This window comes from Chinchilla lanigera, unplaced genomic scaffold (assembly GCF_000276665.1).
Source record: "Chinchilla lanigera isolate Chin_1 unplaced genomic scaffold, ChiLan1.0 scaffold00010, whole genome shotgun sequence".
Lineage (NCBI taxonomy): Eukaryota > Metazoa > Chordata > Mammalia > Rodentia > Chinchillidae > Chinchilla > Chinchilla lanigera.
Window position 1 is genome coordinate 8,416,184 of NW_004955411.1, and position 9,387 is coordinate 8,425,570.

Below are 9,387 nucleotides of genomic sequence, written 5' to 3' on the forward strand. Positions count from 1 at the left end.
TCTTTTATTATTCTTCAAAACCTCACTGTGTAGCCCAGACAAGCCTTGATCTTCCCTCCGTCTGCTTCAGCCTCCCAAGAGCTGGTTTTCGGGCATATATGACTGTTCCAAGCTTGGGTTAGGTGTCTTGAACACTCTCTGTCTCTCACGATGACACCAGGAGCCCCTTTGGGAATCTTCCAGCAAGGCCTCAACCTTGGAACAGAACTGTGAGCCAAAATAAACCTTTTCTGTTGTCTTTAACAACTTACCCAGTCTGTGTTATTGCATTACCAGCAACAGAAAATGGACTGAGGAAATCTCTAACCTTTATCTCCGTAGTTACACGCTATATTTGGGAAAAGACAATGCTTTGACATTTGGTAAGTTGTTTCACTCTTGCACCCTTTGTGTTAGTACCAGCAGGTGCCCATGATTGCCACTGAAATGAAGAAATGTTTACTCGAAGTCTACAGAGAAATGTTGCCATTCATTATCTGACCACACGGCAAGGCAGTCTTCAAGGGAGAAGACTGTCTAAACATCACTCCTGGAGGCAATGCTGACTGAGGGACAGGGAGGTGGACTGGGTGACATGCGCTTTCTTGTCCAAGTAAGCGCGGGGAGACACGTGGGTGTGGGAGCGGGGCAGCCTGTGCAGATTACCCACCTGGCCCCAGTGAGGAGCTAACTTCTCCAAGGGGGACAGCTTCCGGTACAATTTACTCCCAGACCCTGGACAGAGTCCAACCGCAACATTTTCAGGATTATCTTAGCATTTTGCACAGGCGTTGCAAGACTCCGGAACTTAACAGCACAGATACAATTAACTTTTCTTCTGCTTGACCTTCTTGATGAAGGAGGTGAGCAATCCACCGTGGTTACCAACACTAGTCTCAGCACCTCCACAGGAGACCAAGCGGCTTTACCCCTGCGCTGCAGTACTTCACTTTTTCCTGCTGCTTCACGAGTCCGGCAACCTCTGCTCCATCAAGGGAGCACACAGCAGTCTTGGTTCCAGAAAACTCGTTCCCCACGTCCTGATGAACATCCCTTATACATTTAGCATTTGTAGTTTCTCTTTCCTGAGAAAAGAAAACCTGACCTGTTTCTCCTGGTCATAATTTGGTATTCTGATTTATATTTCATGTTTATATTTTTGTAAAACTACTATTGGCTACAAAACATCACTTTAGAACAGGTTAGTGAATGAAAAGGTGCATAAATGTAACAAGGATTAAAAATATACCTGCAACATTAAGACCGATCAGATAGTTATCTCTAACTAGCCACATTTAGAAAATCTTTTAGGGCAATTTATAATAGCTAAACCTTGGAAACAACCCAAATGCCCATCAACTAGAAATGGATAAAAAACATGTGGTATTTTTATACAATGGAGTATTACTCAGTTATAAAGAAAAATAAACCGGAGGCTTTCATAGGTAAATGGATGCAACTAGACACCATACTCATAAGTGAAATAAATCAGAAAACTACTGTTAAAAGGAGGACAACCTTTACAAAATTGAAAGAAAAGCATGACTTTATATCTTGAAATTAAATCAAAATACCCTACCTCAGTATTTCTTATGCTTTATTGATAAAGAAGAACCATCCAATGAAATTACCCACTCTAGGGTTATCTGATTTTGTGCATTGCCTGAGGGTATAGTAAGTCCCCACCTCATGAACCCTCGAGCTGCGAACTTTCATAGGTGCAGTGTGGAAGACTCCCAGGCACACTGTATAAGACTCACTTTGTCGGATCACAAAGAAATCTGACTTACAAACCTTTTTCTGGAATGGAGCTCGTTGGTAAGTCTGGGACTTACTGTGCTTGGTTTGTGCCCTTCCTTTGTTGCTTAGATTGGCCTTCACACCAGATCATGTGCTCTTGACCCACCTATCCACTTTCATTCATCTGCCCTGACCTCCCTCCCTGGTACCTTACATTCACAAGCTTCCTTGCTGGTGCTCCCATGGGGTCCTCTCAGAGAACTCTACCTCACCTTTCGGGCTCAGTCTGTGACACCTGTGGGCTCCTCATTCGTAGCATCACTCCAGCAGAAGCCTCCTTTTCTACGCTTCATGAGATTTTGAACATGCCGTGACAACTGGTGGCTCATCTTCTCCACTAGACTATGAATTTCGTGAGTCAAAAACTACTTCATGGGTGATGTAGGATCTAGCATAGCGCTGGGGGCATGGAAGGTACTAGTTTAGCTTGTATACTGAGTCAGCTCTTGCAGCTGGATGCAGTGAGGCCTAATTATTTGCTACCTATTTTCTCTTTCAGTAAATTTAGTGTTTCCATTTTAGTATTTAGATCTTTGATCCATTTTGACTTTAGTGTAGTGCATGGTAATAGATATGGGTCTGGTTGTTAAAGAGGCTATCTTTCTTCCAATGAACAAGTTCGGCTCCTTTGTCAAAGATAAGGTGCCTGAACGCATTTGGGGTTGGGTCTGCATTTTCATTCTGTTCTACTGATTCCCCCAGGTTTGTTTTTTTTTTGTCAATACCATGTTGATTTTGTCACAGTAGTTTTGTAGCATAATTTCAGGTCAAGAATTGTGATGTGTATCTTTTATAAGTCAGTACAACATGTAACTGTGGTTTTGTTTCAATGTTTTTACGCTCCCGGTACCAAAATCTGTATCAGTCAGGCTTTACTAGAGAAACAGATATAACAAAAGATATACAAATGTGTCAGAAATTACAAGTTTGGCTTACAGTGGTCAGCTACACAGTTGGATGAGAAAGCGTGCAGAGGGTGTCTGCACGCTGGAGATTGAAGAGCCCAGCCCCGGGCCTGGAGCTCACTGCAGTGTCCGTGCAAGCCCGTATCAGGAGGCTGATGGGTCTGCGATGGAATGCTGAAGAATCTACAATGAAGGCCGGAGAACCAACACCAGAAGGCTGAAGAGTCCCAGGCGGAAGCCCAACAGTCTGCACCAGAAGCCAGGAGATGACCAAACTGAAGGCGAATACTGGAGCTCCTCTGAAGAACCAGCATCAGCCAGTCCTTTATAAATTTTTTTTAATGCAGCCTACCCGCCCTGGGGCGGTGTCCTCTACACCCACACCCACTCCATGCCTTCCTCTTGCACAAGCTCAGGATGAATACAAAGTAAGCACCCTGGATCCCTGCTGAGTCACTTAGCCAAACCTCTAGACTCCCCAAGTTGACACAATGTATCAACTATAACAACATGTATCACTATAATATAAGGTCTTTAACTCTTCTTGGGAAGATACCTAGAAAGAGCATAGTTGAGAATTTTATTAAACCAAACTTTCAGTTATTATTCAGATATTATGTCTTAGATATTGTAAATAATCTAATTAAAAATATAGTCTTTTTTTCTTATTGGTTAAAAATTTACTGATGGATGTTTTTGAAACAAGAGGAAATATTTTTGTCCATAGAAATGCAAGGATTTCTAGACATGCTGCCATTGTCATTGAAACACTTGAAGTGTAGAGGTGCATGTATTTATGTTTAAGAAAGAAGATTGGGGTTAGGGTGCAGCCCAGGGATTGAGCACATGCTTAGCATGCTTCAGGCCCTGCGTTCTGTCTGCAGCACAAAAAACTAGAAGATGTTGTGCTAATCCTACTGCTGAATTTGCCTATCAACTCTTGGAGTATGAAGCTATCTGCCTAGCAAAATTAACACTGCAGATACAGATACTATCTAGTGATACACTGATACAGTAGAGATAATATTAGTGAGACAGGTAACATCACTACTTCATACAGAAAGGTCATTATCTGATCGTTCTTGTACCATAGGCGGTTTAAAGAGAACAGGTGAAGGTGATGAGTTTTGAAAAGCATGTAAGTGATAGCATCATAGAATGTTTGATTCAAAAGGAATATTACAGAGGGTGTGAATTTCTCATTGGAAAGGAGAAAATACTAAAACACTACTGATAATAGTAATGCAAAATAGTTAAGGCACACACAGCGTCTTTTCAATTTTATGATAATTGCTTCCAGATATGTTTTTCTGATTCATTAAGTAAACTTACAGAGAGATATTAGACTTCTGCAGTAGGTGGCACTGATGGATTTTCTCTTTAGATCAACATTATATAGCTTATTGTAAACTCAGAATTTTGCCCTGAAAAATAATTGACAGCTATTAAATCTATCTTCTGAGCATTTCCTCAGTTCTTTTCTGATGCTATAAGGAATACTCAAGACTGGATACCATAGTAAAGTAAAAAAGGTTTACATTGGCTTCTGATTCTGGGAGTCCCAGAGCACAGCGCTGGCATCTGCTCAGCTTCTGTGAGGGTCTCTTGTTGTTTTCGTCAGGGTAGCAAAATGGATGAAAAGCGAGTGTGCAAAGAAGCCACATGGTGGGAGGGGAAGCAAGTGAAGGCAGATGAAGCTGAATTCTTTGTGTTACCGGGCATTGAACCCAAGGCTTTTCCACTGAGCTGCACTCTCAGCCCTTCCTAATTTTTCTTTTTTTAATTTTGAGACAGGATCTTGTTAAGTTGCTAAGTCTTCCAGCTGTATTTTAAGTTATGATTCTCCTGCCTCAGCTTCCCAGCCGGCTGGGATTATATGTGCACACCAGTATGTCCCACCGAACTCACTTTATGACCACTTTCTTGGTAACTAGTTGAGATCCTCAAGAGTAAGAATTCTCTCCTTCCAGCACCATGAATCTATTTCTTTTGTCATTGCAATGTGATCATTTTCCAAAGTCCCATCTCTTACACTGCTGTGTGGAGGGATCACTCTAAAGATGAGTTTGGAGGGGGACAAATGAGACCCAAATTGTAACAAATGCACGTTGGGCAGTGATTACCATTATTTAATTTTAGAACATTCCGATCACCTCAGAAAGAAGCTCCACACTCTTTAGTCCTTTATCTCTCTCTCAGCTCCTAGAAACCACTCATCTGCTTCCTGTCTCTATGGACTGGCTCACTGTGGACATTTCCCATAAAGGGAATGATACACGGTCTTTTGCGACTGGCTTCTTTCTCTTAGTATAATGCTTTCAAGACTCATCTGCGTTACAGTACTTTATTTCCATTCATTTTCAAATAATGTTCCATCTGTGAACAAGTATCTCACCCTTCTTGTCATCACTGGATGCACATTTGTACTGTTTTTCATATTCTGGCTATTATGAATAGCGTTGTTATGAACATCTGTGCTCAGATTTATATATATATACATATACTTTTCACTTTTTTGGCTACATACATAAGAGTAAAGTTGCCGCGTCACAGGAAAACTATTTAACCTTTTGAGGGACTAATGGTTTTCCCACAGCTGTACCATTTCACATTCCTGTCATCAGTGAACAAAGGCTCCAGGCGTTCCTCATCCTCACCAACACTGAGGTGGATGATTTTTTTATCTCAGCCGTCCTGTTCAACCTCAAATGGTATCTCATTATGGTTTCCACTTGCATTTGCTAATTAGCAGTGATGAACATTTAAGAAAATGGCTTTACCTTCTTCGAATAAACAAACACCTATTTGAATAATTTGACTACCTCTTGAACTAGATTGTGGTGTTTAAAGCAGTTTTAGATTCACAGAAACACGGAGGAGAGGAGCACAGAATTCCCACAGTCTCAAGCAGTGTCCCCCACCACCAACACCCCCACCTCAGTTCCCCACTCGTCACTGTCGAGGAGACTAACAGATGCATCATTATTATCCAAGTTATACAGTTTGCAGTGGGGGTCAGTGTTCACATTGTACATTCTACCAGCTTGAAAAAGTGTGTAACGACACTGGCTTGCCATTCTCACTTCATGCAGAATGTTTTACCATTCTGAAAATCCTCTGTGTTCTGCATGTTCACGCCTCACTTCCCCAAACTCCTGGAAATGGCTGATTGTTTTCAACCGTTTCCATAGTTTTGCTTTTTCCAAAATGTGACATAGTTGGAATCGTGCAACATACGGCCTTTTCAAATCGGCTCACTTCACTTAGGAAGGTGCAAGGAACTTTCCTCCACATCTCATCAGAGTTTCCTAACATTTCTCTTTAGTGCTGAGTAATGCTGTATTGTCTGAAAGCACAGCTCACTTAGCCACTGCCTACTAGGCTACATGTTGTTTGCTTTTAAGTTATTGCAAGTATGAAGAAAGCTACTATAAGTATTCTGTTCAGGTTCTCATGTCAATACGATTTCTTAATTGCATTTGAGTAAGTACCAAGGAGCATGACTGCTACATTACATGGTAAGAATCCTTTTAGTTTTGTAAGAATTGTCAAACTGCCAAGATGGCTGTGCCTCTGCTTTCCCATCAGCAGTGAGTAAGAGTCCCTTGTTCGCCTGCCCCTTGCCCCCAAGGTCTCACTATGTAGCCCAGGCTTGTTTCAAACTTGAATTCCCCTGCCTGGCCTCTGAGTGCTGGGATTACAAGCGTGTGCCACCATGGGTACCCAATTTGTCTTTTTTATTGTTGAATTTAAAAGTTCTATGTGTATACTCTGGGCACAAACCCTTATAATTTTGACTGCTGTGTTCCTTCAATTTCTTTGGATCTTGATGTCTCATTTGCACTACCCATGGCCACATGGGAAAAGCATTTTGTTGCTCTAAATGCCAGGGAATGTTGGAGAGCTGGGAGATCAGTGATATTCCTTCAGGTCCACCTGCCAAGAAATATGCCAACAATTCTTCCTACTCTGTGGAGCTACCTCCTTAGAGGCAAAGGTGGGAAAGACTGTCTCTCATATCAGCATGCGTTTTATAATTTTTAGTTTTGACTAAGTTACTCTGGTTCTTGAGGTGTACTGTTTAGAAACTAGTCTGTTAAAAGTCAAACTCTTTTTTCATTTTATTGTTTCTGAGGTCAGCTTTTAAAATCTCCTTTAAATTGGGCGTGGTGGCATACAGTAGGAATGCCAGCACTCTGGGAGGGTAAACAGGAAGGTTTAAACCCAGACGGGCAACTTACTGACTCAGGGACAGGCTAGGGACTTGCTCAGTATAAAGGCTCAGGTTCAATCTTTAGTACTAAAAAAAAACACTACCCTGCTGTATCAGCTAAGGTCCCCTGACAGCATGCCTAAGTCTGGAAAGATATACATTGCAGGGACAGAGACAGAAAGTAACCCACGCATAATTCTGAAGAGAGAACAGCAACTCTAAATTGTACTCCGGTTCCACAGTCATGGGTTCTCCATTTGTCCAGGAGCATAGATGTGTCACAAGTGCAAATAGCAGTAGTTCAAACAGCGAGGAGGATGCAGTGTAATGACTGGATTTAATGACTGTGGTATTAAATAGGACCCCAGGATCAAAAAGCAGGTAAACCTCAGGAACAAATCTAATCAGAGTCTCAAATGTAGTCTCACTCTTCCCCCTTGATGGTTTATAAAACTACTGAAAACTTAGTTTTTGCAGCTCCCAGTGGCATTTAAAGACAGTCTGACCCAGTGGCACATGACTGTAACTCCAGCACCCAGGAGGCTGAAGCAGAAGGATCACAAATTGGAGGCCAACGAAGCTATAGAGCGAGATCCTGCCTCAAAAACACTGTCTAAGGGATAAGCCCGACCTTTCTTTCTAAGTTACACTTCCAAAATTCCCAGAAAAGTACACGAAGTATGGCCAGGGGAGGGGGTAGTTTCCTACTGCAAAGACATAAACCTTTCTGTGGTTACCAGGCAGATGATCTGATGAGTAGTAAATTTTCCAATACAAAGCAGTACATGCTGGGCAGACAAATCTGTTAGGAGCTCTCTGTCATTCTGACTGGATTCACAGTTGAAGCCAATACTTTTTTTTTTTTTTTGTCTTTTTGAGACAGGGTCTCGCTATGCAGTTCAGGCTGGCCTTGCGCTCACTTTGTAGCCCAGGCTGATCTCAAACTCACAACAATCCTCCTGCCTCAGCCTCCCCAGTGCTGGGATTACAGGGGTGCACTACCGTGCCCAGCTGCCAACACTTCCTATACCAGCACACATGTACAACTTCCTCCAAAGTCTCACTTTAATCTATGTTCCATACTTTTATCCCTCCGTGTGACTTTCCCTACACTCTGAATCTGGCAGCACCAACCTATTTTCTCTTCCTAGAATGTGCGATATTTTTCGGTGCCTATGAGGCTTTGTACATATTTGCTTCTTCTGAAAGACCTTTTTCTCCATAGTCGGCCTGGTGTTGTCCATTATCTTTCACGTACAGCTCAGTGTTACTTCTAGAAGCGTTTTCCCCAAAGTGGAGCTTATTGCTTTTTTACACTTTTCTTGGGCCCTATCACATTTGACGATAGCTGTTGAATTTGTTCCTTTTCTCTACCAATTTGTGTATTTTAAAAGTGAACTATATTTTGATATTTATTTCAATGGTGGCTTATCCTTGGTTGCAACATCACGGAAGTTCAAAAAAATTCTCAGTAACTCTTTTATTATTTTTCTCCCAGGCCTAAGTCTTCTCAACACCCAGCTCCCTAGGCTATTAGCAAACTGTGAAAAGAGTGATTTCTTCTATCCTCAATTTTTGTGTTTTATTTTTAAATTAAAATTGGACTATGCAAATGTAATTTCAGCTACCTCTCCCTTACATTAAAATAAAAATACCTTCCGTGCATAATCCTAATGAAAAACGCAACACACACATCCTCCCATATCCACCCACCATGAAAACAGCAGAAGTGAATACTAACAAAAATCGAGTTTAAAACATCCCCCAAATATTGAAATCTGGGGCTGAGCGCCGGCGAATGAGTAATGGAGATAAAATTCGGGTTCTCCTTTTGCAGTTTTAAATTAGTTTCTCAATGCCAATCATAAAACAGGCAATCGCACACCTCTCTGCCTTTCCGCTCACCCACTTCATCTCTTCCTCCCTCTTTCCTCCTTGCGAAACTAAAGATGGGCTGGGCGGCTCGGGAGAACGCGGAGCACGGCGGTCCGCTGCTCCGTCCTCTCCCACTCCTTCTTCTCGTTGGATTAAAGCCCCCGCTTCCTCCTCACCTGCCCGCTTTCATCTGAGGGACACGCTCACGTTTCTCTGTCACACCTGATCTTACTGCAATTTGTAAACTCGCGGACAGGGAAGGTATCCTTTTAAGTACGTGGGTTTTTAAAAAAAGACAACTTACAGTTAATCATTACAAATATGAATTAAAGTTTCAAATTTTCCGGATTTCTAAGCAACTTAGAGTAAGATCAGGTAATTTTCGCTGCATTCAGGGGGGAAAAAAAAGCATCCATTCTTATTCAGTGGATTTGCCTGACGAAATCTGTCTACCTTTTATTTCCTTATCTAAGCCCGGAAAGAACAAAGTCAGTAAAAATCAATATATGCTTATTAAGCATTCCCAGGCGAGAGTGAATTAAGTGGGGGTGGGGGGTGGGGGAGTGGTTACGATCAGCGATTCGAGCAGTTTTCTGAAATTCAAAACCAATAACC